Genomic DNA, 24,090 nt, shown 5'->3' on the forward strand with positions numbered 1-24,090 from the left:
ACCATTATCCTCAGGGGGGTTATAACCTGTCAATCAAAATAGAGCAATAGGTTTGCCCCTGAGTCCATACTTGCCCCTGACGTAGGCACCCACACTAACAAAATGAGCTCATGCTCGATTTGTCCCCCTACTCATATGAGGTGCGACAATAAAGTAATCAGACTGTGTAAGTAGGCTGTTTATGTTTTTTATTGGCAACGTTACATAGCACTCTGTATGAAAATCACTGGCTGTGCTGTGTGCAGTATGTGGCTAGTTTGCATTGTTGTCTGCCATTGTTGTCATGAACTGCTATAGCTGGATGCGAACAGCGCGTAGCGCTGGGCAGTTGGAGGGGAGCCGCCAGCAGTGGTGGATGTGAGGACAGAGATGGCGGAGTTTGAAATTTGTAAAAATTGATGTCATGAGCTGCTGTATATATTATGACTATTGATGACTATTAAGGTAAATACAGTGTTTGTTCTCTATTAATATCTTTCATTTGCTAACTATCCCTATCAGTAGTTAGTGCCTTCAGTAGTTTGAATCTTTTATTTAGCTGGCAGTAGTGGCACTCGCTGTATTGCAGTAGTTCGAGCAGCGAAGATTTTTGTGAGGTAAGTGATTTGTGAAAGGTATAGTTTAATGTTTGTCAGGGCCATTCTTTTGCAGGGATTTTTGATAGTCAGATTGCGTTGCGCTAAAATTATTGTGTGTCAGGTTAAGCACAGGCTTGTACAATTGTTCTAAGTGGACGTTTCACATGTATAATTGTTCAAAGGGGACGTTTCATATGTCGACCCTTAGCCTAGGATACCTCACTGGAATCTTCTGATTTTTTTTTTGTAGTTTGTGTATTTAGTGTAGCTTTTGTTTATTGCTAGCGCGTAATTGTAGAGAGAATCTCCTTTGTAGTTGCAGTCTTTCATTGTTGTAATGTAAAACAGTTGTGGCATGCATGTAGATTTGCACCAAGTATTTCGCAGCTGCAATTAACTAGATATTATTTTCAGTGCTATGTTAATGTGTTCTCTTATTTTTGCTATTCAAATTGTGCTTTTCTGTGTTATCGTGTGAAATATTGTGACAATAATGGCGTGTGAAAAACGTAACACTCGGCTCCAAAGTAAACTAAGAAATGACAGTGAAGACGAAAGCAGTGTGTTGGCCCCACCATGTAATGAGTTAACTAATGTTCAAAGTAGTAATTTGGTAACTGTGCACAGGGAAATGGAGCGGGCGTCAAACAATGGCGTAGGCAGTGAAACAGGTAGTGAACAGGGAAGCATTATCGATCGATCGGTCGGCAACAGCTCGCCTCAGGAATCCGAAATGATAGGACACAATTTTGCAAATACTGTAGATTCAGGTTTTGCGTCCTCACCGTCTTCTCAAATGAGTCAAGACACATTTTCTGCTTGTCAAAATGTGAATGTTGCTGGTGCAAATGCACTGCCGAAAAGCGTAGAGGAACAGATTCCAGACACTAATGCATTGTTATTACAATTAATGCAACAAATGGGACAAAATCTCCTAAAGTTAGACACAATGGAACAAAATCTTAAAAAGTTAGACACAATGGAACAAAATCAGAGAACAAACACTGTATTTACCTTAATAGTCATCAATAGTCATAATATATACAGCAGCTCATGACATCAATTTTTACAAATTTCAAACTCCGCCATCTCTGTCCTCACATCCACCACTGCTGGCGGCTCCCCTCCAACTGCCCAGCGCTACGCGCTGTTCGCATCCAGCTATAGCAGTTCATGACAACAATGGCAGACAACAATGCAAACTAGCCACATACTGCACACAGCACAGCCAGTGATTTTCATACAGAGTGCTATGTAACGTTGCCAATAAAAAACATAAACAACCTACTTACAACTGATGTAAAAAACAATGTTGCTTACTGTTTTAGTCACGTTTAGTGTTGTCTCCATCAAAGTACACTACTGGCCATTAAAATTGCTACACCTCGAAGATGATGTGCTACAGACGCGAAATTTAACCGACAGGAAGAAGATGCTGTGATATGCAAATGATTAGCTGTACAGAGCATTCACACAAGGTTCGCGCCGGTGGCGACACCTACAACGTGCTGACATGAGAAAAGTTTCCAACCGATTTCTCATACACAAACAACAGTTGACAGGCGTTGCCTGGTGAAACGTTGTTGCGATGCCTCGTGAAAGGAGGAGAAATGCGTATCATCACGTTTCAGACTTTGATAAAGGTCGGACTGTAGTCTATCGCTATTGCGGTTTATCGTATCGCGACATTGTTGCTCGCGTTGGTCGAGAGCCAATCACTGTTAGCACCACATGGAATCGGTGGTTTCAGGAGGGTAATACGGAACGCCGTGCTCGATCCCAACGGCCTCGTATCACTAGCAGTCGAGATGACAGGCATCTTATCCGCATGGCTGTAACGGTTCGTGCAGCCACTTCTCGATGCCTGAGTCAACAGATGGGGACGTTTGCAAGACAACAACCATCTGCACGAACAGTTCGACGACGTTTGCAACAGCATGGATTATCAGCTCGGAGACTATGGCTGCGGTTACCCTTCACGCCGCATCACAGACAGGAGCGCCTGCGATGGTTTACTCAACGACGAACCTGGGTGCACGAATGGCAAAACGTCATTTTTTCGGATGAATCCAGGTTATGTTTACAGCATGACGATGGTCGCATCCGTGTTTGGCGACATCGCGGTGAACGCACATTGGAAGCGTGTATTCGCCATCGCCATACTGATGTATCACCCGGCGTGATGGTATGGGGTGCCATTGGTTACACGTCTCGGTCACCTCTTGTTCGCATTGACGGCACTTTTAACAGTGGACGTTACATTTCAGATGTGTTACGACCCGTCGCTCTACCCTTAATTCAATCCCTGCGAAACCCTACATTTCAGCAGGATAATGCACGCCCGCATATTGCAGGTCCTGTACGGCCCTTTCTTGATACAGAAAATGTTCGACTGCTGCCCTAGCCAGCACATTCTCCAGATCTCTCACGAATTGAAAACGTCTGGTCAATGGTGGCCGAGCAACTGGCTCGTCACAATACGCCAGTAACTACTCTTGATGAACTGTGGTATCGTGTTGAAGCTGCATGGGCAGCTGTACCTGTACACGCCATCCAAGCTCTGTTTGACTCAATGCCCAGGTGTATCAAGCCCGTTATTACGGCCAGAGGTGGTTGTTCTGGGTACTGATTTCTCAGGACCTATGAAACCAAATTGCGTGAAATGTAATCACATGTCATTTCTAGCAAAATATATTTGTCCAATGAATACCCGTTTATCATCTGCATTTCTTCTTGTTGTAGCAATTTTAATGGCCAGTAGTGTAGTTGCGTTCTGATTGCACACACTTTTTCCAGCGCTTCTACCATTGATGATGTCATTTCTTGAACTCATCTTCTGTAATATCCTCCAAAACCCTTGTCACAGCTTTTTGGGCATCTTGTGTAGTTTGAAAATGGTGTCCCTTGACTGCCGTTTTATCTCTTGGCAATAGAAAAAGGTCGCACAGAGTGATATCTGGTAAATAAGGTGGCTGTGGTAGTATTGAAATTTGATTTGAGGTTAAAAATTGCTGAACTGACAGAGCAGTATGGGATGGCACATCATCGTGATACAGAATACCAAGATCATCAGTTATTATTAGACGTACCGTTTCTCGATTGATATTGAGTACTTCTGCAATCATTTTCACTGATAATCTTCGATCAGATCGTACGAGTTCACGCACCCTGGCCAAGTTGACATCTGTCCGTGAGGTTGATGGTCGTCCACTGCGGTCTTCATCTTCAACATTCGTGCTGCCTTCAGTAAACATTTTATGCCAACGAAAAACTTGAGCTCTTGACGTAACCTCCTCTCCAAAAGCCTTCTGAAGCTTATCATAAGTTGTCGTCGCGTTTTCACCCAATTTAATGCAAAAAGAAATGGCATACCGTTGCGCAATATTATGCGGTTCCATTTCCGTGACGAGAGACACAACACGTGTTAACTTATTACAGTACAACTTAGAACTGAGCAGTTCCACCGATGTGCCTCTTGGACTAGAAGCAGCGTATAGAGCAAGGTCAAAGATATTGCGCCTATGCAAGCCTGCAGGGTTGCCACACCTTGCAAAGAAAATCAGTCTCATTACTTTATTGTCGCACCTCGTATTTTATAAAACAGTGAGGGAACAGTTCTATAATTTATTGAGTAGTAAAAGGTAAGAGGGTGAGATGTGACATCACACCGAAACAGCAGGAAGTGGTGTTAGTGTGTTAGTACCATCACCAATAGATTCCACCGCCGTTTAATTCCGCCATAACTGACAATCAACTCATCTGCCTCACCTGCTGTCATAGCACCATGATGCTTTATAGCGCTAAACATAATGAAACTACAGAGCATATTAGAAGGTTATACTCCGTGTTTATTTCTTAGTCTGTCATCCCATTTTTGTTCTTATATCGTTTTTCATTGCTATAGAGCTGTCTCTTCAGGTTACCCTGCTACTGGTACTGGTACTGGTTTCTGCAAGACACGTGTAGTCTCCCCATTCACAACTTCTAATCTCAGGGTCACTGCAGTTCTGACAGATCTTACGTCATCCCATACATTTAACTTCGGTTAGGCTTCTAAAACGTACATGAAAGATCACTTCAGGAGAAAGGAAACGACATGCCCTCTCTCTCGATTGATTGATAAAGCTTACACACGAAACCAAGCGAAAGTAATGAAATAGTCTGCCCACCTGTTGGCGTGCTTACTCACCATCTTTCGTCCTTTTCATAGTCGTACAAACCTGAGTATTTTGGTAGTTGATACCCCTTTTATCTTTCAACAGATCGATATTTCACTGCGTACTCGCGCTTTCTTTCATCAACCCATCAGTACTGTACTTCGTCTGCTCTCCTGAAATGTTCTCCGGGATGAGTTTCGATCCATAATTCCTCTTCTGAAAAAACTAGTCCATACATTAATCATCGGCACTACATGCTCAAACTCGCGTCCGGCCACAAAATAAATCGTGCAAGGTTCGCCAGTTCCAGCGTCTGGCAAACAAAATTAACAGCACAAGGCACCTTTACACTTGGCTATACCACCATAATTCATTAGACTTTCTCTCCAAGACATGACTTCTCCTCTTTCATCGAAAGAGTGACATACAGCTAAAACGAACTCTGTATAGTACATACGACCCTGAAGGTCAACCAAGACGTAAATATTTGTAAAACTTTAAACACAAAGGTTGGAAAAGGTAACACGAGGACACGCTGTATCATTAACCATTCCGATTACTACTAGTGTTTTAAGCACGTTACTGAGCATTGGTCGTTCGTCTACGTCATCACCTAGTTCACAGTTTTTTTAATTCCTATAAGTTTTTTATATGGTGTATACCACGCGATCATTTCGTTCACAAACTATTCGATTTCCGCCATATTCGGATGGACAATCTTACGAATCCTAAACGGGTCACGGAATACATTAAAAAACTTCTTGCAGAGGTGTTTGTGCTTCTGCGATAGTCGATGGGTTTTAACTAGAATCTTTTACCCTACTGACAGGTTCATCTTTCTTATGGACCCTTATATTGAACCTTCCGTTTCAGGCTTGCTGCTTGATCCGCTCGACTGCAAGGCGCACGCCCTCCGTATGCCTACTGAGAGTCGCAGGGGGAAAGTTGACAAGTTCCCGAATTCTATCGGTGGGCATCCTGTTTTTCAGCACGAAGACAGGAGTTTCACCCGTGGACTCATGTGGCAGATTGTTAATCTTCTCTTGGAATCCCGTGACATACTCCTCCCGCTGCTTGTTGCAGTACAGGTGGCACAGCTTGTTCTGTTCTTTAATGACGCGTTCACTCGGGTTCGATAGGCGGTGGAAGAGGGAAGTATATACTGACTTTATTCCTCACCTACCAAGCATATGTTGCCATCTTCGTGACCTAAATTGTATCCCATTGTTGAAGATTACCTCTTCTACGCCGGCCGGTATGGCCGAGCGGTTCTAGGGGCTTCAGTCTGGAACCGCGCGACCGCTACGGTCGCAGGTTCGAATCCTGCCTCGGGCATGGATGTGTGTGATGTCCTTATGTTAGTTAGGTTTAAGTAGTTCTAAGTTCTATGGGACTGATGACCTCAGATGTTAAGTCCCATAGTGCTCAGAGCCATTTCAGTCATTTTAACCTCTTCTACCTTCCCAAAATCCCTCAGGAACTTTTCTCAAAGGCTTTAGTGACAGATTTTGCAGTGGCACACTTTAGAGTGGTGAAGCTCACATATTTAGATGTTAACTCGACAGTAACAAACACGTAGCGGAAACCTGATCTAGTTGCAGGCAGCGGGCTGAGGAAATCTGTTGCCGCAAATTGCCTCAATCTGGCAGTAATTATAAGTAAAATTGGACTGCAGAGGGAAACCGTAGAAGCCTTAGACTTTTCACAAGTCACACAGGTTGCCAAGGCCCTGAGGATCCTCTTCTCCATTTTACTAAAATGAGCAGACTATCTCAGCTTGAGAAAACCCTTGCAGGGTCCGAAATGAGCATAATTGAGATGAGTATATCACACTAGTCTGGTGACAAACTCATTGGGGATGCATAGTACCCACGCGCTGTTTTCGCTCCGTCTGGGAAACAATACTTTGCCCCATATCGTATAGATTCGGCGTATGTTATCGTGGTTACGGTCAGTCCACTTTTCCTTTATCTCCTTCTACACTGGGTCTCTGTCTTGCTCTTGACTGACGCTGCTCAACCCTGTCACCACATAGTTCTCAAAGGGGACCTGTTTGAGGAACATGACGTCGAACTTAGGTCGTCGTCACTACCTCGCGGCAGCCCTGCTGGTGCTTGAGACAGCGCATCGGCAATGATGTTGTCTCTACCCGGCAGATAGTGGGTGGTGAAGTGGAACTCCTGCAGGAAAACGGTCCAACGAGCTAGCTGTCTGTGTGACAGTTTCACTGTCAAAAAGGCCTGTACGGCACTGTCATCGATATAGACTTTTGTCGTTCGTCCATACAGGAAATATCTAAATTTGTCGAATGCCAGCACAATGGCGACAGCTTGCAAGCTGTCGCTTGCTTTAAGCATAAACATATCTAAACGTTATTATCTATACGTAAAGAAAATAATAATTTCAAATCATCAGCTACACCCTCAATTTCTAGTGAATTTAGTCATGGCTCTTTGGTTGCCTACGTCTGCGGTCACTTTCAGAACTCAGATTAATAATCAAATTAACTAATTTAGTACGATTGAATCCTGAATTGCAGGTGTACCCACGTGTCACCACAATAAAATGAAAACAGTGAATTTTTGCGGGAGCATGAATAAGAACAGTGGCGCATCTGCTGCGCACGTTGCCTGAAAACTAATGTGCTGCTGCAACTACTCGGGACTCGTACCATTAAGAGACGAAGCGTTGTGACGTCACTCAGTAGGGAAAGCGACGTCTTAAGACGGGCTTCAAACGTGAAACGTTACAGCTCTCTGCAAGCCAGCTGAATAGCTTTTATTCAAACTTTTATAACTAGACCGAGCTGATAAATCTCACAAAAAAATGACAAACACAAATCAGGAAAGGGATAGTGCTTGATTGGCAAAGCGTTCATTGGGGTGGAAGCTATAGAAATTCTCCCCTCAATTAATCCCTTTCACAGTGCAGTCTGGCTTTGGTTACAAGAATCACCTGTGAGACCCAATTCTATCCAGATGGAACCAGCTACGACTAAGTATACCACAAACTAGAGCACGCGGAGCTGTGAATATCATTTAACAACCCTATGCCAGAGCAGCAATACTTTACCCTTCCACCTTGATTCAGGCGGCAGCAGAAAGCGGCGCGCTGGGACAGCTGTAATGTTCTGACGCGTCGACGAAAATTTGCAATCTATGCCGACTGGCGTTCTCATTATTAGAACACAGGAAACTTCCCTATCAGAGCCTTGAAATCCCAGCAGATGTAAGTGTGATGTGTGCACGAGAATTGGTGTGTTAATGAGCACGTCATTCAAAGCTTCAAATTCATATTGTACTCCTTCGTTCCAGAGCCAGGGTGTGTTCTTGCTAATCAACTGACAGAGATGTAGGGTATTAATTGTATTTTAATGAGTTTTTATAAAAATTTAAAAGTCCAAGAAACCTTCCAACTGGCTTCTTCGAGTTGTGGATGGCATAGTCTCGTATGGCTTGCAAGTTTCCTCGATCAGGTCGGATTCCTGCAGACATCACCACATGTCTGAGGAACTTTAACTCCCTGCACCCGAAGTAGGACTTCTTTAGGTTTAGAATAACACCATGCGTTCTAAAACCGTGCTATAATCGATCTAAGGTATCATTATTGGGACCCCAAGATTTCTCGGCTATTAGCACATCATCCACATATAGCGTTAGCCTCCCTCTCAGTTCCTCGAGAATCACGGTATTGAGACCGCGTATGAAAGCTGCCGACGAGATATTTAGCCCAAAAGACATATTTTTGAACTGGTAACATCGAAGGTAACACAGAAAATCCGTGAATTCGCGGTATGCGGGATACAAAGCGATCTGCCAGTAACTGGTGCGGTCAATGGAAGTCAGGAACTTTACCCCATGAAAACTCAGCAACAACTCGTCCATTCTTTCCGGACGGTTGGTCTCGGTTGTAATGATGGTATTTACTTGCCGGAAACCGAGAACCAACCGGATTGAGCCATTGTCGTTCGTTACCACATGTAGTGGTTTGTTGTAGGAAGAGGTGGCGGTCTCTATCACTCCTTGTTATAACATGGCTTTGATTTCCGCTTCCACTTGATTTTTAAAAACCAGGGGAATTGAGTACGGAAGTACAAAGACCTTTTTGTGCGGTGTAACCCTAAAATTATACACAGAATTCTTAATCGTGCCAGGAGCATCCGAAAAAACCTCTCTATGGTGACACAATAGGCTCCCTAACTGTCGTCTACGTTCAGGAAGTTCAATTTGACGAACATTCTCGTCCAGCAGTACCTCTAATGATCGGGAATTATAGGGGTAATTTACATCTAAGAGGTCCGATTCACAAACCATAAATCCTACAGACTGACCACCCCCTATACTGGTCCCAGCCAAGCACTCCTCAAAGCTTAATCGCGCCACGTATTTCCTCACCTTAGCTTCTATAAAAGTCCAGCCATGTTTAGACTAGAGTGATAAAAGTGGTAGAACTATAAACCGAATATTGCGTCCAACGAAAGGGAAGCAACCACGAGAAAATTCGCACTTAGACCCACTAGTTAACACGAAATGTCCATCAGAGTCTGCTCTGTAGCTGGCAGAGTCTTGCCTTCTGTTCCACCTCTGATTTTCGTTCTCCGGAGAGGCAATCTCGCCACAATTTCTACTTCATTACTGATACTTAACTCGATGTGTCGAGAACGCACTGGACACTAATATTCCTAGTGTTTATGTTTAAAGCAGTGTATGAAATACAACAAACGCTCTCCGACTCCTGCAGTAAAACTTCTCTTATGTCTTTAGTGTCAATGTACAGGTGATTATAATTAAACTTTCACACTACTGCAGAAATAACACCACTGGTCAGAATGACGTCAAATTGCAACGGAATATTATCGGAGAAGGGGGAAAACGTATGACAGAAGAAACATAAATAATTACAAAATGTAGCAATATATGGCGCTGTAAACATCATAATTTAATAGTTGTCGACTACAAATGACAAATGAATCATACAACAATGCCTAAGGTGTACGTTTGACATTAATCAAACTGTACTACTCAGTGTGCATGGGTGTACAGGTGTGACACTGTTAGTTACGTAAGACCATCCACCACAGCAAGGTCATATCACATTCGATGGGAAAAATCGGTTTTTAACTGTTCCGGGGCCAAAAACCGCATAAAAAGCATCAATCCAAATCAAATCGGATTATTAATTTCCGTGTGACTGACGCAAAACATGTTCAATGTGCTGTCCACTACTTTCTGCAACAAGTTGAAATCAAGCAACAGCATGTTCCACAACTAATCGAAGCGTTTCCGGGGTCACGTTCACAATGTGTTGCGCAATGCGTGCCTTCAATGCAGCTTAGTTTCCAATCGGAACACTGAAAAATGGAAATTTGTGGTAAGGTCTTATGGGACCAAACTGCTGAGGTCATCGGTCCCTAGGCTTGCACACTACTTAATCTAACTTATACTAACTTACGCTGAGAACAACACACACACCCATGCCCGAGGAAGGACTCGAACCTCCGACGCGGGGAGCAGCGCGAACCTTACGAGGCCCCGTAGACCGCTCGGCTGCCCCGCGCGGTGGGAAGAATGAACACAATATCTTTCAGGAAGCCCCTAAGCCAGAAATCACGCGGATTAAGATCGGGTAATCGGGACGGCCAGGCTGTAGGGAAATGGCGGCTGATAATTCTAGCAATTCCGAAATGGCACTTCATCAGCTGCTTAACTGGATTTGCAATGTGCGGAGATGTGCCATCTTGCATAAAAATTATCCCATCCATGAGGTGGTTGCGCAAGACACTCATAGCGCTTACCAGTGACGGTGCAGGTAATAGGACTGGAAGCACCCGTCTCGTTGAAAAAAATATGGCCCTATTATAAATGATGCCGCGAACCCGCAACACACAGTGACCTGTTCAGGATGTGTACTCGTTGATTTGCGTGTGGATTTATCGTTGCCCATATTCGACAATTCTGTGTGTTGACGTATCCTGTCAGATGGAAGCGGGCTTCGTCTGTCCACAAAATCTTCCACGGCCAATCATTGTCCACTTCCATGCGAGCAAGAAATTCTAAAGCAAAGGTCTCTCTTGCTGGTAGGTCAACAGGAAGCGACTCGTGCACATGCGTAATTTTGAATGAATAACAAAGAAAGATGTTTCGAAGGATTTTACGCACCGTGGTCTACATCTACATCTACATCTACATCCATACTCCGCAAGCCACCTGACGGTGTGTGGCGGAGGGTACCTTCAGTACCTCTATCGGTTCTCCCTTCTATTCCAGTCTCGTATTGTTCGTGGAAAGAAGGATTGTCGGTATGCCTCTGTGTGGGCTCTAATCTCTCTGATTTTATCCTCATGGTCTCTTCGCGAGATATACGTAGGAGGGAGCAATATACTGCTTGACTCTTCGGTGAAGGTATGTTCTCGAAACTTTGACAAAAGCCCGTACCGAGCTACTGAGCGTCTCTCCTGCAGAGTCTTCCACTGGAGTTTATCTATCATCTCCGTAACGCTTTCGCGATTACTAAATGATCCTGTAACGAAGCGCGCTGCTCTCCGTTGGATCTTCTCTATGTCTTGTATCAACCCTATCTGGTACGGATCCCACACTGCTGAGCAGTATTCAAGCAGTGGGCGAACAAGCGTACTGTAACCTACTTCCTTTGTTTTCGGATTGCATTTCCTTAGGATTCTTCCAATGAATCTCAGTCTGGCATCTGCTTTACCGACAATCAACATTATATGATCATTCCATTTTAAATCACTCCTAATGCGTACTCCCAGATAATTTATGGTATTAACTGCTTCCAGTTGCTGACCTGCTATTTTGTAGCTAAATGATAAAGGATCTACCTTTCTGTGTATTCGCAGCACATTACACTTGTCTACATTGAGATTCAGTTTCCATTCCCTGCACCATGCGTCAATTCGCTGCAGATCCTCCTGCATTTCAGTACAATTTTCCATTGTTACAACCTTTCGATACACCACAGCATCATCTGCAAAAAGCCTCAGTGAACTTCCGATGTCATCCACCAGGTCATTTATGTATATTGTGAATAGCAACGGTCCTATGACACTCCCCTGCGGCACACCTGAAATTACTCTTACTTCGGAAGACTTCTCTCCATTGAGAATAACATGCTGCGTCCTGTTATCTAGGAACCCCTCAATCCAATCACACAATTGGTCTGATAGTCCATATGCTCTTACTTTGTTCAATAAACGACTGTGGGGAACTGTATCGAACGCCTTGCGGAAGTCAAGAAACACGGCATCTACCTGTGAACCCGTGTCTATGGCCCTCTGAGTCTCGTGGACGAATAGCGCGAGCTGGGTTTCACATGACCGTCTTTTTCGAAACCCATGCTGATTCCTACAGAGTAGATTTCTAGTCTCCAGAAAAGTCATTATACTCGAACACAATACGTGTTCCAAAATTCTACAACTGATCGACGTTAGAGATATAGGTCTATAGTTCTGCACATCTGTTCGACGTCCCTTCTTGAAAACGGGGATGACCTGTGCCCTTTTCCAATCCTTTGGAACGCTACGCTCTTCTAGAGACCTACGGTACACCGCTGCAAGAAGGGGGGCAAGTTCCTTCGCGTACTCTGTGTAAAATTGAACTGGTATCCCATCAGGTCCAGAGGCCTTTCCTCTTTTGAGCGATTTTAATTGTTTCTCTATCCCTCTGTCATCTATTTCGATATCTACCATTTTGTCATCTGTGCGACAATCTAGAGAAGGAACTACAGTGCAATCTTCCTCTGTGAAACAACTTTGGAAAAAGACATTTAGTATTTCGGCCTTTAGTCTGTCATCCTCTGTTTCAGTACCATTTTGGTCACAGAGTGTCTGGACATTTTGTTTTGATCCACCTACCGCTTTGACATAAGACCAAAATTTCTTAGGATTTTCTGCCAAGTCAGTACATAGAACTTTACTTTCGAATTCATTGAACGCCTCTCGCGTAGCTCTCTTCACACTACATTTCGCTTCGCGTAATTTTTGTTTGTCTGCAAGGCTTTGGCTATGTTTATGTTTGCTGTGAAGTTCCCTTTGCTTCCGCAGCAGTTTTCTAACTCGGTTGTTGAACCACGGTGGCTCTTTTCCATCTCTTACGATCTTGCTTGGCACATACTCATCTAACGCATATTGTACGATGGTTTTGAACTTTGTCCACTGATCCTCAACACTATCAGTACTTGAGACAAAACTTTTGTGTTGAGCCAACAGGTACTTTGAAATCTGCTTTTTGTCACTTTTTCTAAACAGAAAAATCTTCCTACCCTTTTTAATATTCCTATTTACGGCTGAAATCATCGATGCCGTAACCGCTTTATGATCACTGATTCCCTGTTCTGTGTTAACTTTTTCAAATAGTTCGGGTCTGTTTGTCACCAGAAGGTCTAATATGTTATCGCCACGAGTCGGTTCTCTGTTTAACTGCTCAAGGTAGTTTTCAGATAAAGCACTTAAAAAAATTTCACTGGATTCTTTGTCCCTGCCACCCGTTATGAACGTCTGAGTCTCCCAGTCTATATCCGGCAAATTAAAATCTCCACCCAGAACTATAACATGGTGGGGAAATCTACTCGAAATATTTTCCAAATTATCCTTCAGGTGCTCAGCCACAACAGCTGCTGAGCCAGGGGGCCTATAGAGACATCCAATTACCATGTCTGAGCCTGCTTTAACCGCGACCTTCACCCAAATCATTTCACATTTCGGATCTCCGTCAATTTCCTTCGATACTATTGCACTTCTTACCGCTATAAACACGCCTCCCCCTTCACTGTTCAGCCTGTCTCTGCGGTATACATTCCAATCTGAGTTTAGGATTTCGTTACTGTTTACGTCTGGTTTCAGCCAACTTTCTGTCCCTAGTACTATATGGGCGTTGTGATCGTTTATTAATGAGAGCAGTTCTGGGACCTTTCTATAGACGCTCCTGCAGTTTATTATTAGCACATTAATATTGTTATTCCCTGTTGCATTTTGCCTACTCCTATCTTGCCGCGTCTCAGGAGGCGTCTTGTCGGGCCTAGGGAGGGGATTCTCTAACCTAAAAAACCCCCATGTGCACTCCACACGTACTCCGCTACCCTTGTAGCCGCTTCCGGCGTGTAGTGCACGCCTGACCTATTCAGGGGGACCCTACATTTCTCCACCCGATAGCGGAGGTCGAGAAATTTGCACCCCAGATCTCCGCAGAATCGTCTGAGCCTCTGGTTTAAGCCTTCCACTCGGCTCCAAACCAGAGGACCGCGATCGGTTCTGGGAACGATACTACAAATAGTTAGCTCTGATTCCACCCCGCGAGCGAGGCTTTCCGCCTTCACCAATTCCGCCAACCGCCTGTACGAACTGAGGATGACCTCTGAACCCAGACGGCAGGAGTCATTGGTGCCGACATGAGCAACAATTTGCAGTCGGGTGCACCCAGTGCTCTTCTATCGCCGCCGGTAGGGCCTCCTCCACATCTCGGATGAGGCCCCCCGGCAAGCAGACAGAGTGAACACTGGCCTTCTTCCCCGACCTTCCCGCTATTTCCCTAAGGGGCTCCATCACCCGCCTAACGTTGGAGCTCCCAATAACTAATAAACCCCTCCCCCCGTGTGCCTGCTCGGACCTTGCTGAAGGAGCAGCCACATGTCCCCTCACAGGCAGAGCGGGCGATGCCACACGGCCAGCCTCCACATTGACCTTCCGCCTCGTGCGCCGCGAACGCCGCTGAACCCGCCACTCCCCTTGGGGAGAGGGTGGCCCAACCGCGCCCGGTACCCGCGAAGATGTCTCGACAGCAGGGACAGTGGGTGAAGCATGTAACACCTGGGGTGTACCTTGCGACGCACCAGACTCCCCACTGCCGCTACACTCCGAGGCAGCAGCCTGAAGACGGCTGACCGCGGCCATCAACACGCTCAGCTGTTCGCGAACATTGGCCAGCTCCTCCTGCGTCCGTACACAGCAGTCACACATCCTATCCATCCTAAGGAAACAATTTACTGAAGAGAGTTAATCAACCTTTCACTAGACTGCTAATTCACTAAAGGCGGCTGCTTATTCACTAAACTGTGGTTGCTAGCCACTTCGTGTAGAAAACAATGAAAATAGCACTACCTGTCTCTGGACTGTATTGAAAACAAACTCTAGCACTACTGGCACTATGGTTGACTACAGGGACTCTCTCTTACTGTATTCAAAACAAACACGAAATCTATGGAACACTATTAAGAGCACTCGAAAAATAAAGCTTCCTAAAAGCAAATACACACGGAAGAAGAAGTGACAAGTAAGAAAAATACAGTTAATACTTAAATTAAGGTAGCTCGCTGCACAGCAGACGTGAAGCAGGCGGCAGTTACGACGACACTGACACTACTGGCACTATGGCTGACTAAAGGGACTCTCTCTGACTGTATTCAAAACAAACACGAAATCTATGGAACACTATTAAGAGCACTCGAAAATTAAAGCTTCCTAAAAGCAAATACACACGGAAGAAGAAGTGACAAGTAAGAAAAATACAGTTAATACTTAAATTAAGATAGCTCGCTGCACAGCAGACGTGAAGCAGGCGGCAGTTACGACGACACTGACACTACTGGCACACTACTGGTCACGAGTATGTCCAATGTTCGGACCCGTCTTTCCGAATTTCCGAATCATTTTCTCCAGACCCACGGCAGTCATCGGACCAACGCCTTTTTTTTCAAACTCTTCAGTGTCCGGAACTTCTGCAGAGCGACACGTGCACACTCATCATTCTTGTAATACAGCTTTTATAACTGTTGCGGGATGCCCAATGACTCCTGCGCGCTCCTCCGTTCCACCGCGCGCCATTTGACCTTGGCAGCTGTTGCAGTTCCCAGTCCTTATTCGTATAAGGGTGCGTGCGTGTAGGTATGCTCCTGTTCGAATGCAGATGGATGCCCCTCTCGTATGCGAGCTCTTGCAGTAAAAACTGAAAGGATTTAACCCTCAAACGGAGTGGTGACTTCTTAGTATCATAAATGGTGTTGTGGGGTCCAAAAGGATACCACTCAATTTTATCCATGAAAATTAATTTACTTTACTTTCATTAGAAATATTTATTTATGAATTCCTTAATTGCCTATGTTACAACACAAAAGTTCAGTTAAACTAAAAAAACCTCTATAAAAATCACAAAAGGAAACAAGTTTATGCAACACTACTTAACATTGAAATGAAATGCAATATAAAAATTCAAACTAGTTTATTGTACCAGAAATAACACGAAACAGTAATAGATTGCTGTGAGATAAATATACAGTGTTTGAAAAATTAGCTGCATGTAATGAACATCAAATATGAATTGATACAGAGTTTATCACAAATCAACAATAATCACCCGCATTCTCCTCTCCACACTCTTTACTGACAACCAAACGACAGGTTTGGCAAACTGGACGACTGCAGCAGGTACAATACTGGTTTGTCTTTTTCTCGCTGGCACGTGAACAAAGAGCACATCGTTTCCTCTTCGAATCCAGAGTGGATATTTGTGATTTTAGGAGAGGTTTCTTCAAAAGTCCTGAGAATGTTACTCTTAGTTATTTTGGTAGTCTGCCATTCATCAGCCTCTCATTGATATTGGGTTCAGTAAGCTGCCTGGCAAGTGTCTTGATGAATTCAAACCGGGAAATAGGTATGTACTTCTTGCAGGACATTTGTATTACATACGAGTTAACTCTGAGTATGTTCAGAACTGCATAAAATACAGCAAAATGCCATCTGCGTGTTCGTCTGCCTATGCTGTAGGTAGCACACTTCTGGTCAAGAGAGTCTACGCCACGTTTTGTGCTATTGTAAAAGGAAATTATTTCTGGTTTTCCTGTTTTTGGATCTTTACTTTTTGAATGATGCATACTGGAAATCAAAATGACAGCTTTTCCTTTTTTAGGGACATAAGAAATCAATGTTCTGTTATTTGTGAAGCCATAAAATGTTGAACCTTCCACACGCCTCTTAGGTGGCTGGAATTCGGGTGGGATTTCCTTTTTGTTTTTCCTAAATGTACCAACATAGATCAACTTTCGTTTTTTCAACTCCGAAACTAATTCAGTAGAGCCAAAGTAGTTGTCAGCTAGTCTCAGGACAGATTGAGTAGGTTTCTGAAATTTCTTTTCTTCTAGTGTCAAGCCAACGCCATCACTGTCTTTTCCAGTGTATAAATAGGCATTCAGAAGGTAATTTGTTTGAGCATCAGCTAAAATCATTATTTTCAGCCCATATTTCGCTGGTTTACTAGCCATATAAACCCTAAATGCGCATCTACCACGAAAACCAACCAGCATTTCATCCACGCAAGCATGTGAAAATATGTTACAAGATGCCTGAGAATTGGGAACCATTCTATCGAAAATCCAAGAAATCGCTGCTGCAGGGTCATTTTTATTCCTCTCATCTCTGCTAGTTATGTCATCAAATCTTAGGCAGTAAAGCAATATCAGCACTCTCTTCATGGATAGTGTGGCGCGGAAAATATCTCTTCCAGTGCCGTCTGTTGCAAACACAGACTCCAGATTTTGATGATTAGATTTGAAAATGGCACTGAAGTATACCATTCCAAATAGTGCCCTAAGTTCATTGACATTCATGTCTCGTAGGTCTGTGCGCTGCTGATCAGAAAATTTTGATCAATATGAAGAAATTTTCACATTGGTATGACTCACAATTTCTTCTAAGATATATCTGGTAAACAAACATTCCCACGCTTCCAATGGACTTCATGAGTCTCCCAATCGGCTTGCAGGGCCTTTCAGTGTAGGAACTTTTATTATCAAGTTGTGGGTAGGTGTTCTCACATTCCTTTGAGGTTCTAGAGTGGACCGCTTATACCTATTTCTGACATAGAAACTAGATGATTCCTCTCTATTTTTATTTCCCTCTAATTTATCTGATTCACTAGAGTCACGACTTTGTTCTGAAGCAGTTTCATGTTCACTGTTGTAAGAAGGGTCATTTTCATCGTCCAGATCATTTGCATCACTAACCTCTTCTCCTTCTTCTAGCGTTTTTCTCACAAAGTCTGGAAAACTTGGATCGAGCACTGACATACGTGAATGAGAGCTCGAAGCCATAGTAACACTGAAAATAAATGAAAACACTCACTAACCCTAAAAATAAAATGACATTTCGTTGATAAGTAAACTTTTGACGTAGGGCAAACAGAAACACTTAACACTTATGGTGTCGTGGGGTCAATAATGGTACCACCCAAACTTTACAGCTTTGCACTGAGAAAGAGAACAACTCGACAAAGCTGCTAGTTCGTCAGGAGGTTCCCTATCAACTGCCGAGAGGGTATGTAGAACCGCCAACAATAGAATGACCAACAGAGGAAATGGCACGTGTGTACAGTTTGACTGGTATCAAAAAGGACCCCACAACTCCGTTTGAGGGTTAATGTCATTCATACCTCTACCGGCAATTGAAATGTCACGTTGTAGTCGTTGTGGGAGTTTTGTCAGGCAAACGCTTATCAACTAACATGCGTCGTACGGTGCCTCCACAAACTGATTACGTTGTTTTTTTTTTTTGTTTTTGTTTTCGTCATCAGTCTACTGACTGGTTTGATGCGGCCCGCCACGAATTCCTTTCCTGTGCTAACCTCTTCATCTCAGAGTAGCACTTGCAACCTACGTCCTCAATTATTTGCTTGACGTATTCCAATCTCTGTCTTCCTCTACAGTTTTTGCCCTCTACAGCTCCCTCTAGTACCATGGCAGTCATTCCCTCATGTCTTAGCAGATGTCCTATCATCCTGTCCCTTCTCCTTATCGGTGTTTTCCACATATTCCTTTCCTCTCCGATTCTGCGTAGAACCTCCTCATTCTTTACCTTATCAGTCCACCTAATTTTCAACATTCATCTATAGCACAACATCTCAAATGCTTCGATTCTCTTCTGTTCCGGTTTTCCCACAGTCCATGTTTCACTACCATACAATGCTGTACTCCAGACGTACATCCTCCGAAATTTCTTCCTTAATTTAAGGCCGGTATTTGATATTAGTAGACTTCTCCTGGCCAGAAATGCCTTTTTGCCATAGCGAGCCTGCTTTTGATGTCCTCCTTGCTCCGTCCGTCATTGGTTATTTTACTGCCTAGGTAGCAGAATTCCTTAACTTCATTGACTTCGTGGCCATCAATCCTGATGTTAAGTTTCTCGCTGTTCTCATTTCTACTACTTCTCATTATCTTCGTCTTTCTCCGATTTACTCTCAAACCATTTACTCTCAAACTTTCACTCAGGATAGCAATGTCATCAGCGAATCGTATCATTGATATTCTTTCACCTTGTATTTTAATTCCATCATTGCTTCCTCGATGTACAGATTGAAGAGTAGGGGCGAAAGGCTACAGCCTTGTCTTACACCCTTCTTAATACGAGCACTTCGTTCTTGATCGTCCACTCTTATTATTCCCTCTTGGTTGTTGTACATATTGGATATGACCCGTCTCTCCCTATAGCTTACCCCTACTTTTTTCAGAATCTCGAACAGCTTGCACCATTTTATATTGTCGAACGCTTTTTCCAGGTCAACAAATCCTATGAAAGTGTCTTGATTTTTCTTTAGCCTTGCTTCCATTATTAGCCGTAACGTCAGAATTGCCTCTCTCGTCCCTTTACTTTTCCTAAAGCCAAATTGATCGTCACCTAGCGCATTCTCAATTTTCTTTTCCATTCTTCTGTATATTATTCTTGTAAGCAGCTTCGATGCATGAGCTGTTAAGCTGATTGTGCGATTATTCTCGCACTTGTCAGCTCTTGCCGTCTTCGGAATTGTGTGGATGATGCTTTTCCGAAAGTCAGATGGTATATCGCCATATATTCTACACACCAAAGTGAATAGTCGTTTTGTTGCCACTTGCCCAATGATTTTAGAAATTCTGATGGAATGTTATCTATCCCTTTTGCCTTATTTGACCGTAAGTCCTCCAAAGCTCTTCTAAATTCCGATTCTAATACTGGATCCCCTATCTCTTCTAAATCGACTCCTGTTTCTTCTTCTATCACATCAGACAAATCTTCACCCTCATAGAGGCTTTCAATGTATTCTTTCCACCTATCTGCTCTCTCCTCTGCATTTAACAGTGGAATTCTCGTTGCACTCTTAATGTTACCACCGTTGCTTTTAATGTCACCAAAGTTTGTTTTGACTTTCCTGTATGCTGAGTCTGTCCTTCCGACAATCATATCGTTTTCGATGTCTTCACATTTTTCCTGCAGCCATTTCGACTTAGCTTCCCTGCACTTCCTATTTATTTCATCCCTCAGCGACTTGTATTTCTGTATTCCTGATTTTCCAGGAATATGTTTGTACTTCCTCCTTTCCTCAATCAACTGAACTATTTCTTCTGTTACCCATGGTTTCTTCGCAGCTACCTTCTTTGTACCTATGTTCTCCTTCCCAACTTCTGTGATGGCCCTTTTTAGAGATGTCCATTCCTCTTCAACTGTACTGCCTACAGCGCTATTCTTTATTGCTGTATCTATAGCGTTAGAGAACTTCAAACGCATCTCGTCATTCCTTAGTACTTCCGTATCCCACTTCTTTGCATATTGATTCTTCCTGACTAATGTCTTGAACTTCAGCCTACTCTTCATCACTACTATATTGTGATCTGAGTCTATATCTGCTCCTGGGTACGCCTTACAATCCAGTATCTGATTTCGGAATCTCTGTCTGACCATGATGTAATCTAATTGAAATCTTCCCGTATCTCCCGGCCTTTTCCAAGTATACCTCCTCCTTTTGTGATTCTTGAACAGGGTATTTGCTATTACTAGCTGAAATTTGTTACAGAACTCAATTAGTCTTTCTCCTCTTTCATTCCTTGTCCCAAGCCCATATTCTCCTGTAACCTGTTCTTCTACTCCTTCCCCTACAATTGCATTCTAGTCGCCCATGACTATTAGATTTTCGTCCCCCTTTACATACTGCATTACCCTTTCAATATCCTCATACACTTTCTCTATCTGTTCATCTTCAACTTGCGACGTCGGCATGTATACCTGAACTATCGTTGTCGGTGTTGGTCTGTTGTCGATTCTGATTAGAACAATCCGGTCACTGAACTGTTCACAGTAACACACCCTCTGCCCTACCTTCCTATTCATAACGAATCTGCTACTGTTGATATTACCCGATACTCATCTGACCAGAAATCCTTGTCTTCCTTCCACTTCACTTCACTGAGCCCTACTATATCTACACCCCTGGAAATGGAAAAAAGAACACATTGACACCGGTGTGTCAGACCCACCATACTTGCTCCGGACACTGCGAGAGGGCTGTACAAGCAACGATCACACGCACGGCACAGCGGACACACCAGGAACCGCGGTGTTGGCCGTCGAATGGCGCTAGCTGCGCAGCATTTGTGCACCGCCACCGCCAGTGTCAGCCAGTTTGCCGTGGCATACGGAGCTCCATCGCAGTCTTTAACACTGGTAGCATGCCGCGACAGCGTGGGCGTGAACCGTATGTGCAGTTGACGGACTTTGAGCGAGGGCGTATAGTGGGCATGCGGGTGGCCGGGTGGACATACCGCCGAATTGCTCAACACGTGGGGCGTGAGGTCTCCACAGTACATCGATGTTGTCGCCAGTGGTCGGCGGAAGGTGCACGTTCCCGTCGACCTGGGACCGGACCGCAGCGACGCACGGATGCACGCCAAGACCGTAGGATCCTACGCAGTGCCGTAGGGGACTGCACCGCCACTTCCCAGCAAATTAGGGACACTGTTGCTCCTGGGGTATCGGCGAGGACCATTCGCAACCGTCTCCATGAAGCTGGGCTACGGTCCCGCACACCGTTAGGCCGTCTTCCGCTCACGCCCCAACATCGTGCAGCCCGCCTCCAGTGGTGTCGCGACAGGCGTGAATGGAGGGACGAATGGAGACGTGTCGTCTTCAGCGATGAGAGTCGCTTCTGCCTTGGTGCCAATGATGGTCGTATGCGTGTTTGGCGCCGTGCAGGTGAGCGCCACAATCAGGACTGCATACGACCGAGGCACACAGGGCCAATACCCAGCATCATGGTGTGAGGAGCGATCTCCTACACTGGCCGTACACCACTGGTGATCGTCGAGGGGACACTGAATAGTTCACGGTACATCCAAACCGTCATCGAACCCATCGTTCTACCATTCCTAGACCGGTAAGGGAACTTGCTGTTCCAACAGGACAATGCACGTCCGCATGTATCCCGTGCCACCCAACGTGCTCTAGAAGGTGTAAGTCAACTACCCTGGCCAGCAAGATCTCCGGATCTGTACCCCATTGAGCATGTTTGGGACTGGATGAAGCGTCGTCTCACGCGGTCTGCACGTCCAGCACGAACGCTGGTCCAACTGAGGCGCCAGGTGGAAATGGCATGGCAAGCCGTTCCACAGGACTACATCCAGCATCTCTACGATCGTCTCCATGGGAGAATAGCAGCCTGCATTGCTGCGAAAGGTGGATATACACTGTACTAGTGCCGACATTGTGCATGGTCTGTTGCCTGTGTCTATGTGCCTGTGGTTCTGTCAGTGTGATCATGTGATGTATCTGACCCCAGGAATGTGTCAATAAAGTTTCCCCTTCCTGTGACAATGAATTCACGGTGTTCTTATTTCAATTTCCAGGAGTGTAGATTGAGCCTTTGCATTTCCTTTTTCAGATTTTCTAGTTTCCCTTCCACGTTCAAGCTTCTGACATTCCACGCCCCGACTCGTAGAACGTTATCCTTTCGTTAATTATTCAATCCTTTTCTCATGGTAACCTCCCCCTTGGCGGTCCCCTCCCGGAGATCCGAATGGGGGACTATTCCGGAATCTTTTGCCAATGGAGAGATTCAAAAAATGGCTCTGAGCACTATGGGACTCAACTGCTGTGGTCATAAGTCCCCTAGAACTTAGAACTACTTAAACCTAACTAACCTAAGGACAGCACACAACACCCAGCCATCACGAGGCAGAGAAAATCCCTGACCCCGCCGGGAATCGAACCCGGGAACCCGGGCGTGGGAAGCGAGAACGCTACCGCACGACCACGAGATGCGGGCCCAATGGAGAGATCATCATGACACTTCTTCAAATACAGGCCACATGTCCTGTGGATACACGTTACGTATCTTTAATGCAGTGGTTTCCATTGCCTTCTGCATCCTCATGTCGTTGATCATTGCTGATTCTTCCGCCTTTAGGGGCAATTTCCCACCCCTAGGACAAGAGAGTGCCCTGAACCTCTATCCGCTCCTCCGCCCTCTTTGACAAGGCCGTTGGCAGAATGAGGCTGACGTCTTATGCCGGAAGTCGTCGGCCGCCAATGCTGATTATTTATCAAAATTTAGGCAGTGGTGGGGATCGAACCCGGGACTGAAGACGTTTTGATTATGAATCAAAGACGCTACCTTTTTTTTTTTTTTTGTTCATTTGTTCGTTGTGTTTGGTCGTTGCGGACGTCGCAAGACATCCTGTTCATGTTCGGTGGTTGATCCTTCCACTCAGTTTTTTATTACAGAGGCCAACCGGCTCTCTGACCGAACACGCTGAGCTACCGTGCCGGCCCCTTAGACCACGGGTATATATGAAGTATTTAAAATAAGAAGGGGGCTTTGATGCCTCGTTTCAACGAACGGTTTGGTCATCATGTTGCGCAGTTTTTTACCCATCGGCCAAAACTCATAAAGGAACGCTTTTCGGAAGTCGCTATAAGATATGAAGCCGTGCATTAAGATTTGCATGGGTGCCACTACCTCATTCCTGAGATGCCCGCAGACGAAATTAATCTTGAGGGCAGGACTCCACGATGACGGAAATTCGGTCCGAGACTTCACTACTCCTCGCTGACAGCTGTTCGACTGCTGTCGTTAAAGTATCTAACTGTTCGTGTTACTCGATTCACTTCCTCCTCGTTACAAGAGATCTTTTGCACATTTCCTGAACTATCGCAACTTGTCCCTTGTTGACGTCTGCTACAACATCGCGAATCTTGCCCACGTTTACCGAAGCCACGTCTGAGCTGCCAACTACACCGCTTTCGACTGCGAAATAATCCGTTCTTCCAACCGCTTGCTTGACCTCCTATTACCTCACCATTATGACTGCAGATATCCTCCTTCCAAGATTCAATGGATTCAAGTCCCCTTTTTATTTCGTCTTCTTCCTCCCAAAGTTCAGCCGCTACATTGTGGGTCTCAGCTATAAAAGAATCTAGCCTAGTATTCTGTGTACCTATCTTCTCTCTCACATGTTCGAGTCTCGAACGAGAAGCCTTCTGTTCCTCTCTAATATCCTTTACTTCTTCCAAAAGAACCTTACTTTCCCCTCTGGAAGCCTCCTGCCCTCTT

The sequence above is a fragment of the Schistocerca cancellata genome, chromosome 4 (assembly GCF_023864275.1).
Source record: "Schistocerca cancellata isolate TAMUIC-IGC-003103 chromosome 4, iqSchCanc2.1, whole genome shotgun sequence".
NCBI lineage: Eukaryota > Metazoa > Arthropoda > Insecta > Orthoptera > Acrididae > Schistocerca > Schistocerca cancellata.